The sequence below is a fragment of the Gorilla gorilla genome, chromosome 15 (genome assembly GCF_029281585.2).
Source record: "Gorilla gorilla gorilla isolate KB3781 chromosome 15, NHGRI_mGorGor1-v2.1_pri, whole genome shotgun sequence".
Taxonomy (NCBI): domain Eukaryota; kingdom Metazoa; phylum Chordata; class Mammalia; order Primates; family Hominidae; genus Gorilla; species Gorilla gorilla.
Window position 1 is genome coordinate 105,866,213 of NC_073239.2, and position 12,130 is coordinate 105,878,342.

Below are 12,130 nucleotides of genomic sequence, written 5' to 3' on the forward strand. Positions count from 1 at the left end.
AAGAAAAAACCCTTAATAATATATTGTGAATATTTCCCAACTTCTTTTCAGTATATTTAAAGAAGGGCAAAGGAATTAGGCTAATTGTGATTCTTTCTAGATAGCATTCCTCAATGTTATTTTATGGTAAAAACTGTTGACTTTGAATAAAAAAAAAACCCCAAGTGATTTATCTTTAGAAGGCAAAAAGCAGCATATATAATGCAGGGCATATGTAATAACAACCACCCCAATAATAATAAGCATATTATCTCTTATAACTCTGCAGCCATATTATGAGTTCAGGGTATATTGTTACTGTTACTACAGATGAGGAAGTTAAGGCTTAGAGAGATTAAAGCACTTGTCAGCACCACACAACTAAAACCTAGAACTGAAGTTCAAATCTAGGTTTCCTGATCTCAAATTCCACACTCATAACTAGTACAAATAGTTAAGGCAAGTTAGCTGGGGTGATGAAAGCCCAGGAGACACAGTGTTCAGTGATGGAAAGAAGTCTGGCAGAGCGGGTGTATCACAGCATCTAACAAAGACAGCAACAGGCCAGAGCTGTTAGCTGAGGCTAGGAATCGGCATTCAGAAGGCTTGCCTGAGGTCACGAGAATTCTGGCCTGCAGGTGGGTGAAAGAGGATGTGGCAGTCTTGAGGCATAGGAGCTGGAGCTCCAGGGGGAAGTCACAGGAAAGCACATCAGGAGGCAGTAGGAAAGGCAGCCCCAAGTTGGGATAGATGAATCCCAGGTCCTGAGGGAGGAGGGTGGAGGAAGTTGCTTGGGGAGGAAGGAAGATAGGAGCCAGAAGTTGGGCAGCTGGAATTCTTTTCCCTTCCAGTCACCCACTCTTGGATTACCCTGCCTGACTTGGATAAGGGGAGGGAGGCTTGTTAGAAAGAGGGGAGATAAACAGTTTGTACAAAACAAAATAGATTTCACACATTCACCAAAAGATGTACAAGAAACTTAAAGTATAATAAAAAAAAAAGAAGGTTCCTAGCAGCACTATTCAAAATCAACTGAAACTGGAAACTACACAAATGTCCATCCAATGTGATGGATAAATCAACTGTGGTCTAATCACACAATGGCATTGACATGGTTTGGCTCTGTGTCCCACCTAAATCTCACCTTGAATTGTAATAATCCCCACATGTCAAGGGCAGGGCCAGGTGGGGATAATGGAATCATGGAGGCCGTCTCCCCCATACTGTTCTCTTGAGATTCAGTAAGTCTCACGAGATCTGATGATTTTGTAAATGGGAGTTCTCCTGCACTTGCCCTCTTGCCTGCCGCCATGTAAGATGTGACTTTGCTCCTCATTCACCTTCTGCCATGACCGTGAGGCCTCCCCAGCCATGTGGAACTGTGAGTCCATTAAACCTCTTTCTTTTATAAATTACTCAGTCTTGGGCATGTCTTTATTAGAAACATGAGAACAGACTAATGCAGGCATACGGCACAGCAATGAGAGTGAACGAACTACAACTATATGTGATAAAATGGATGAATCTCATAAATATGATGTTGGGTGAAAACAGACGCAAAACCATAGGTTCTGTAAGATTCCATTCATGTGAAGTACAGAAACAGTCAAGACTATTCAATGCCCTTAAAAGTAAGGTTATGTATGCTTGGAGGTGGGAGAGTAGTGACTAGAAAGCATCATGGCTATAGGGTTTCTAGGGCACTCATAATGTTCTTGTTTTTTAAAAACTCAGGGTGCATGTTTCATTTGTGCATTCTAACTATTTCATCTAAACTTGAACAGGAATTTATTAGATTACAAACAAAAGAAGTAAGAGAAAGGAAAGAAATAAACGAGAGCAGCAACAGCAACAGAATAATCTAAACCATTATGATGAAAAGGTTTAATTTCACTCAGCTTCCATTTATGAGTAGAACATAGCACATTTTTGGCCACTTTGTTTCTACGTGATTACCCCCAATACTGTCCTACCCCTGTCATCACAGGAAAATTGCAAGGGAGAAGTTTCATGCTGTCAAATAATTTAAAATTGCTCCAACCCACTTTGGAAGTTTCAGAGACGGGCTGTAGGGCATGGTTCTAAGTGGCTTTGAAGTCTTATTGCATTACTTCTATGTAATGCAAATTGACAAGGTCTCTAAATTAGGCAACTAACTAGAAAATGAGGTCTGAAAGCCAGTTTTATTAGCAGCCAGGAATCTGGTCTCAAAGACTTATCTGTTTGTGGCCAGGGCATGGGTGGGGAATATATTTTTCATACAGGAAATCAGGATGATAGTAGCAATGGGGAGGAAAAGATCCAACATAGAAGCCAGGGAATAGATATGGGTGTTGCACATTTTTCTAGATTTTATTTGACAAATATTTATATAGCACTTTCTATGTGCCAAGCACTCTCTAAGTACTCACTGTATGAAGGATTGATTTAATTCCTTACAGCAAACCTACGATGTGGGTGCTATTATCATCCTCACTTTAAAGTTGAGGAGACTAGAGCACAGAGAGGTTAAATACACATGAAAGGCTACACAGCTGTTCAGTGGCAGAGCCAGAGTTCAAATTCAGATTGTCAGGTTCCTGAGTCCTTGCTCTTAACACTAAGCTATGATGCTGCTTCTCACCAAAATGGCAGCATGACTCCCAAGCTGAGGACCTTGGCTTTTCTCACTGCATGCTGTGATGGAGAGATTGCCAAGAAGACTTTCCCCTCCCCATCTGTCCCTGCCCCCAACTCAGCTTCTGTAAGGCACTATTGCTAATGCCTGAACTTCCACCATTGAAATTTATTCTTTTGGGTTAAGTGCCCTGCTTTCCCAACGTTTCTTATAAAAGTGTGGACACCTTTGCAAGTTGTCTGTGAACCAATGTCTGAGTGTAAGACTTCACCCAGTGTATTAGTCTGTTCTCATGCTGCTAAAAAAAGACATACCTGAGACTGCATAATTTATAAAGAAAAAGAGGTTTAAAAGACTCACAGTAACAGTTCCACATGGCTGGGGAGGCCTCACAATCATGGTGGAAGACAAAGGAAGAGCAAAGGGACGTCTTACATGGTGGCAGACAAGAGAGCTTGTGTGCAAGGGAGCTGCCCTTTATAAACCATCGGATCTTGTGAGAATTATTCACTATCATGAGAACAGCACAGGGAAGACTTGCCACCATAATTCAATGACCTTTCAATGGGTCCCTCCCCTGACATGCAGGGATTATGGGAGCTACAATTCAAGATGAGATTTGGGTGGGGACAGGGTCAAACCACATCATCCAGCTTTCTGGGAAGGGAAGAATGCAAGCATGGAGGACTCAGGAGGGCAGGAAGATACCCAACTTGGTGGTGGGCCTGAAGGCCAATTTCACTGACTTTACTGTTCTGTCAGTCACTTGCTGGCTAAGGCACATTTCTGCATCCATCCATTCATTGAGTCCTTGATAGATGCAAGACCTCGGTGTCGGTGTCCTTAGGGATATAATGGATTTGTAATCTCCAATAGCCCTTATATATTGTCCATTTTAATTCATAAATCCTTTCCCACCCTATCCTCCAAAGTCACTATTATTATTCCCAATTATCCATGAGGAAAGTTATGTGCAGAAAGCTTTTGTGAATTGCCCAGGGTCACACAATTTGTGAGTGACAGTCCTGGGATAAGGACCCATGTCTTCAATGAATCTCAGTAGAATAGCAGGAAAAATAAAGGGGACTCATTCAGCAGGTGCTTATTTGTTTGTTTTCAACATTGTAGTAAAATACATATAACATAAAATTTACCTTCTTAACCTTTTTTTTTTTTTTTTTGAGACAGAACTTGCTCTGTCACCCAGGCTGGAGTGCAGTGGCACAATCTTGGCTCACTGCAACCTCTGCCTCCTGAGTTCAAGCGATTCTCCTGCCTCAGCCTCCTGAGTAGCTGGGACTGCAAGTGTCCACCACCACAACTGGGTAACTTTTGTATTTTTAGTAGAGACGGGGTTTCACGATATTGGCCAGGCTGGTCTCAAACTCCTGACCTTGTGATCCGCCCTCCTTGGCCTCCCAAAGTGCTGGGATTACAGGTGAGCCACCGCACCCGGCACTTAACCATTTTTAAGTGTAGAGTTTAGTAGTGTTGAGTACATTTACACTGTTGTACAACCAACCTACAGAATTCTTTTCATCTTGCAGAACTGAAACTCTATATACATTAAACAAGAACTCACCCATTCTCCCCTTCCCTAAGTCCCTGGCAATCATCCTTCTACTTTCTGTCTTTATGATTTCAACTATTCTAGGTACCATATAGAAGTGGAATTATAAAGTACAGTATTTGTCTTTTTGTGACTGGTTTATTTCACTTAGTATATTATCCCCCAGGTTCATCCATATTGTAGTGTATACCAGAATTGTCTTTCTTTTTAAGGCTGAATAATATTCCACTGTACGGATATACCACATTTTGTTTATTCATTCATCTGTCAGTGGTCACTTGGGTTCCTTTACCTTTTGGCTACTGTGAATAATGATGCTATGAACATGGGTGTGCAAATGTCTCTTCAAGACCCTGCTTTCTACTCTTTTGGTCAACAAGTGCTTTTAAGATTAGATAATAATGTGGAAATTACTAAGCCTATGATGAAAAAAACCTCAAAGAAAGTGTTGTGAAAGCTCAGACTAGTCTAATCGGTATGTGATTGAGCCTTTAGGGCTCAGACCACAAGGCCCACAGGGAAATGGTCAGAGCGGGTGCCTTCCTTCTTCTTTGCTGGTTGCCCATCCTCCAGCAGCACAATCTCATCCTTGGAATTTCTCCTCCTTGTGGCGGAACTGGGCAGTGCTTCTACCCCCCAGCTCACCCTTTTCTGTGAGCAACTTGTCCATCTGAAGATGGGGCTCTGGACTCCAAGAGCTGCCCTGGGCTTCTTGGCTCAGCCTGGGACCAAGGACCAATTCTTAATTATCTGTTTTCAGTCCCAACTTGCTGACCCATCAAGTCCAGCCTGACCCCCAGCCGCAGCACACAGTCGAGGTCACAGCAAGTGACATTCCTTCCGTAAAACACCACAGAGCTCGGGCTCCACATTAGCTGTGCCAAAGGGCCACCATCCAAGTGAGCAACATTACAGTAGGAAAGAATTGTGGAGAAGACTTGAAATTGCAAGAGGGAGAGAAAGAAAATAATGACTTCACCTAGCCCCATAGTATGTGTAGTGGGCAAATTTTAAGACTCCCGTCAGATACACTGTGCCCCAAACACAAGCTGGTATGAGCCAAAGTCATGCTTCCCACTCCTGCGTTGGCCACTTGACTTGGTAGGGAAGAGCACGTCTTTTTCATTATCACAGATGTAATGGAGAAGCTCAGATTGTCAAGGAGCAGGCTGGCCACAGTAAGGATGGAGAGGGAAGAAAGTGGATGGCTCAGGTAAATCCAGAGAGAACTCCAAGCACACACTCCGCTGAGAACCAGACATGTCTTTGTGACTCTATGAATGTCTTCTGCTCATCCGTGTGGGATGCATCAGGGCAGCCTAGCTTGGACGTAGACTCATAGAGCACTGGGATCATAACTATTTGCCTTAGTTAATCTTGGGCAGATTGATTTTCTCATCTTATCTCATGACAAGATCCATCTTTGTAGGATCTCAGCATGGCAAATTGTCTCCAAAAGGATATGGTCTATAGAGCATGTTCCTTTTGGTTCAGAAGTCCCAAGCAATCACTTTTAGTGGATGTATTGATCAAGGCCTGGTCTTTGATGTTCAAAGGCTGCAGAACTTAGGCTGGTGTTCAACATTTCCTTTCCTTCCAGCTTTTTTAATGCCTCTGAAGTGGACCATAAAGACTTCTCTACAGGCAAAGGAAAGTTTCCAACAATGCCAAGGAACCAGGGAAGGGGCATTGTCTAGTTACAGATCAAAGGAGTGGGGCTGTCTAAGGCTTCATCCCTCATGAGAGCAGCTGGGCACTGGGCCCTCCGCCCATTTCTTCATCTCTTGAAATGGTCATTTCCGCCGTGGAAATACAGTTCTTTGGAAGCAGCTGATGAAATAATGAGCTGGGGAAACATTGTTCCAAGTGGCATCTGTGCCATAGGAATGGGACCAAGACCCCCTTCTATGAAATTGCTGGGGTTGTTTCCCAGCCCCCCGTGTCTGTGGCTCTCATTAGTGTTCTAATGGAACACTCAGAGATGGCTGGCAGTCGGGTCCAGAATGTGTGTTATCAACATCTCTTCTCAAGCCAAACAAAAGTCACATTCAGGTCAAAGGGAGACGGGGCTGCTGCAGAAAGAGAGATTTAAATAAAAGCCAAAATAGATACTTTGAGAAAGGGCACTTTATTTTTAGGAAAGAAAAGGAATTAGGAGAAGATAATGGTTGCCCTGGCAACGAGAGAGCACTGCATATATTCTATAGGCCCGGCTTTAAATGTAATGCGGGAAACAAAACGGATTCCCTGGTGACTTTCTGAGAAAATACAGATGGAAATAAAAAGGCTGCTCAGAAGCAATATCTCACATTAAGTCCAACTGCCATTTCACTACTGTTTTATAGGCTTCCCACTCCACGGCCCTGTATTAATTTAAAAACCCATTTTAATGTCTGGCACAAAATCCGTTTTAAATGAGAGTCTCCATTTCACTTTTTTCCACTGTTCCTAACTGTGCTTTAAAAATTGAACTGGGAGGCCAGGCACGGTGGCTCACAACTGTAATCCTAGCACTTTGGGAGGCCAAGGCGGGCAGATCACGAGGACAGGAGATCAAGACCATCCTGGCTGACACAGTGAAACCCTGTCTCTACTAAAAGTACAAAAAAAAAAAAAAATTAGCCAGGTATGGTAGTGCACGCCTGTAGTCTCAGCTACTCGGGAGGCTGAGGCAGGAGAATTGCTTGAACTTGGGAGGCAGAGCTTGCAGTGAGCCGAGGTGGTGTCACTGCACTCCAGCCTGGGTGACAGAGCAAGACTCCGTCTCAAAAAAATTGAACCAGGAGCAGCAGACCTAGAAGCATGGCTTGGAATCCTGTAATTCTCAGCTGAAAGAGGGTGATGGTGTCGGCAGCTTCTCTAAGCCCTTGAATTAACCCAGGAGAACCAGACAAATTGGTTGCTGACATTTAAACATCTGGAGAATGCACATAAAAATTCACATTTCTGTTTTTTCTTGAAAATGTAGAAAACCTGACCATCTTGGACCTTCCTTTCCACGTGGCAAAAATCACCCCAGTCCCCTCAAGTCCCCATAACATTCTTTTCTGTCCAATGCCCATCGTATTATTGCCTAGTCTCTATGGGCACTGGGGTTTGACAGGCTCATCTAGTTCCAGCTGAGGTCCTCTTTCTTGGCCAGTGCTTCTCAAACTTTATTCCATATCAGAGTTACCTGGAAGGCTTCTTAACACATAGATTGCTGGATCCCACCCTCAGAGTGTCTGCTTCTGTAAGTTGTTGGCGGGGACAGGGCTAGGGATTTGCATTTCTAGCAGTTCCAGGTGATTCTCATGCTCCTGGTCTAGGGACCACACTCAGAACCACTGCCCTGGATTCACGGTAACTCTGCTTCTGTTAGTAAAGAGCTCTTGATGATTTTCCTCAAAGAAATTTATATTAAGTTTAATGAAGTGGCAAAACATTTTTATCCATTGCAATGCATCAGAGGAAGAGAGCCATATTTTTGGGGAAAAAGGAGCATGATGCTCTAGCTGGAAAGATGACAGCAAGACTGCCTTGCTGAGACAGGCAAGAAAGGAGAAAGGAAAGGAGGGAAGAGAGAGACAGCAGAGAAAGGAGGTCTTAGTGTGAAGTCAGTGGGAGGAGGGGTCCTTGCCCGTGACCCCCGTTTTTGTGACCCTGAAAAATGCATGGTGTGAGTGGAATGTGTATGTGTGTCAATGGTGACAAAGTCTTGGACTGAAGTGGTGAAACATGAGCCTTCATACATGTCTGTGGGAGCCAGAGAGGAAGGTCACCATGGCAACCAAACCCATGAGATCTGTACATGCCTCGGTGAAGGCTTTGGACTTTCTCAAGCCATGAAATTGAGAGATTTGAGCCAGGTCCCCTCCATCTCAGAAGAGCAGGGAGGCCCCAGCTGACTTCTGGGTTCCATAAGAAAGATTTCATCTGAATAAAGTACATAATTCATTTTGCCCATTCTAATCATCAAAGTGGTGTATAGCAAAGAATCTGAGATTCTCCTCAATGGGAGATAACACCCTGGACTGTCTCAATTCCAGGCAAAAGCAACAGCACTTGATGTTTTTGATAACCTATGCAGGCTTAGAGACGAAAAACTCTTTGTTAGTCTTTTCTTGAAATACCAGTGATAGCTCTCGGATGTCCATTATTTCCTTTAGAGGTCTTTGGAGATCTGGAGATGGCTGGGAGTGCCTCCTGGGCTGGTGTCCGGCCACGCACAGGCAGGTTGGGGGTGATCTTGTGAGAAATGGCCCTTGGAGGGCCACGTCGCAGGCCTGGTCCAGAGATGTTCACAGGGAGATTTAAATTTTCTGTTTCCAACATGCCTTATTATTATTCAGTATATACAATTACATAATGAAAGCATTATGTAGAGGGTAACATGTTATTTGGCTCTCTTTCCTTTATTGAGCACCTATCATGTGCCCAACATGTTATGTGCACTTTTTAGTTTAATGTTCACCACTGTTCTGAAAAGTCAGAATTTTATCCCCATTTTACAGAAAGAAAAATACGCTTCAAGAGTTTAATAACTTTCCAAATGTTATTCAGCCAGTGAGTGGTGGTGCCAGGATTTGAGCCCAGACCCGTCCAACTCTAAAGTCCCTGTTGTTTTCTTCTGACCACCCCACCGCTTGCTGCTTCTCAAATGAAAGAGATTGCCTTTATTGTCTATCCCTATAGCTTTCGAGTATGACAAGCAATATTCTGGCTCTCTTACATTTGTTCGATGTTTAAAACCTATCCCTATCCCTTGGAGCTAAAGCTCCAAGAAAAGCATAAAAGAAGAATTTGTACTCCATTCCTTTGCATGATAATATTGCATTCCTGAGCATCAGCCCTACAGGAGCGTTCTCTGTGATGGAAGTACAGTGTTTGAAGATGGCTGCACGTTCCCAGCCCTCTATGATTTTTCAGTGAGCAGTTTCAGCTGGATATAGAATTGCAAGTAAGAAAGTTCCAGTTGGCTTCCCAGAAAATTTAATCTCTCAATTTTCCTTAGTTGTTTGGCATGCCAGGATGAGATTCAAATGAGATTCTATAAAAATGACCAGTTTTTCCTGCTTCCTTCTGTCATTAGCCCCTCTCACAGCTGGGCTTCGTTTCTGTGACCATAAACTAGCTCATGCTCCCAACACAGGAGTAGCTACAAACTGGGAAATGCAACTAAACCCAATATAGCAGCCAAACCCTCCCAGTTCTGCTTTGCTCTGTCTTGGTGCCATTTTGTTTGAAGAAAAAGGGGGAACACATCACTTTAGAAGGCAGCTGTTTATTTTTCCTGTAGGTAAACGCAGAAAAAGGCGCGGAGGAGAAGAAACCTCACCTTGTTGTGAGGTTTCTGTGGACAAGGACCTCTGTCACTGGGCTTTCTGCTAACCACAGCACCCAGCTGATCAGCACTCCTGCCTATCTAAAATGAACTATTGATAGAACTATTGACCCCGAGGAAGACTTCAGAGTACCCTAAGGGTACTGGCCATCTGGCTTCCTTGCCAGTAGTCTCCCCAGACCTAGTCTCCACATCAAGGTCACTCTCCACTGCTGCTAAAGTGATCCTTCTGTAATTTGAGCAAGCCACACCCTGGCCTCAATTGTTCTTCATAAGGTCTTCTATGACCATATCCCTGCTGACTTTTCCGGTCTTGTACTAACTTGTCTTCCTGCCTCCACGTGCCTCCATGTGCCTCCACATGCTATGGAGAACCTAAGTTGGATCATGTCACTCCCCTGATCAATTCCCCCTCCCCGTCATGTCCCATTGCATGCAAAATGAAATCCCAGGTCTGTACACTGGGCCAGGAGATCCTTTGCAATCAGCCTCTCACTGTCTCTCTACTCTCATTCCTTACTGTGCCTTCTCCTCTCCAGCCACTCTGGCTTTCTCTTCCTCTTTCTCTCTCCCTCCCTCCCCTCCAGCCACTCTGGCTTGAGCACTGTTTCAAGCCTACCTCAAGGCCTTTGCACTTCTTCCCTCTACCTGTGTCACTCTTTCCCTAGATCCACAGGGCTCACACTCCCTCAACCCCTTGACCCAGGTTATGGGCCAAATGTCAGAGAGGCTGTCTTTATGAAAATAGCAGCTCTTGTCACTCTAATCCTTTTCATCTTGCTTTAGAATTTTATTTTTTTCTTCTCCTGTACAAAAATCCAGTCACCATGAAGGAAATATCCCTTGAATGGAGACTCCTGTGTGCCCCATAGTAGGTGCACACCTAACACTTTTTAAATGAATGAATCTCCTCCCATACCACCCTCAGTACTACACACCCCATACCACCCTTAATACTACACACCCCATACCACCCTCAGTACTACACACCCCATACCACCCTCAGTACTACACACCCCATACCACCCTCAGTACTACACACCCCATACCACCCTCAGTACTACACACCCCATACCACCCTCAGTACTACACACCCCATACCACCCTCAGTACTACACACCCCATACCACCCTCAGTATGACACACCCCATACCACCCTCAGTACTACACACTCCATACCACCCTCAGTACTACACACTGTAGTTGGTCCAGAGTACTTACAAATCCTCAAACTTGTTAGGTAGCTTCACACCTCTGGGCTTAAAAAATGTTTTTTTAATTGAATAATAACTTTAATAAAGTAAACAAATATTAATTATATAGCTTGATAAATATATATATAATATATATATAATATAGACACCTGATTTATGACAGAAGCCCTAGGGCAATTCAGTAGCGAAAGAACAGTCTTTTCTACAGTTGTTGCTGGGTCAGTGGGATATCAGTTGCGGCAAAAAATGAACTTTTATTCCTGCCTCCACTATACATAAACATTAATTCATGGTAGATTATAGAACTAAATGTGAAAATAAAAACATTTAAGTATGCAGAAAAAGAAAGTAAGAAAATGTCTCCATGACCTTGGGGTAAGCAAAGATTGATTGATTGATTGATTGATTGATTAACTGATTAACTGATTAGATTGATTTAAGAAATGGGGTCTTGCACTGTTGCCCAAGCTGGAGTACAGTGGCACAATATAGCTCACTGCAGCCTTGAACTCCTGGGCTTAAGCAATCCTCCTGCCACAGCTTCCTAAGTAAGGACTACAGCCCATGTCATCACGTCTGGCTAATTTAAAATATTTATTTAAAGATGGGGTCTTGCTATGTTGCCCAGGCTAGTCTCAAACTTCTGGTCTCAAGGGATCCTTCCACTTTGGGCACCCAAAATGCTGGGATTATAGACCCGAGACACCACACCTGGCCCAGTTATTCTTAAACAAAACATTAAACACTAACTTTTTAAAAATTGATGAATTTAATTAAAATAAAACACTTTGGGGCTGGGTACAGTGGCTCATGCCTATAATCCCAGCACTTTGGGAGTCCAAGGGGGGCAGATCACTTGAGGTCAGGAGTTCAAGACCAGCCTGGCAAACATGGTGAAACCCTGTCTCTACTTAAAAAATACAAAAATTAGCCAGGTGTGGTGGACACATCTCTAGTCCCAGATACTCGGGAGGCTGAGGCAGGAGCACTGCTTGAACCTGGAAGGCGGAGGTTGCAGTGAGTTGAGATGGTGCCTCTGCACTCCAGCCTGGGTGACAGAGCAAGACTTTGTCTTAAAAACAAACAAACAAACAAATGAAAAACATTGAAAGAGGGAAAAAGACAAGCTGTTGACTGGAAAAGATATATATACCAACAAAAGTCTTGTATTCAGACTGTAAATCAAGAAGAAATAGACAAAATAGGCAAAAGAGTTGAACTGGCACTTTAGAAAGAATATCAAAATGCTCAATAAATATGTAAAAAAAATACTTAACATCATGTAAATTAAACTCACAATGAAATAACTACTACTATGATGCGATACCACTTTTAAGTAGCTAACATTTCCAGGACCAAAAACATCAAATATGAACTAGAATGTTTCAGAACAACTGGAACTTCCTTTTGTTACTGGTAGGACTGTA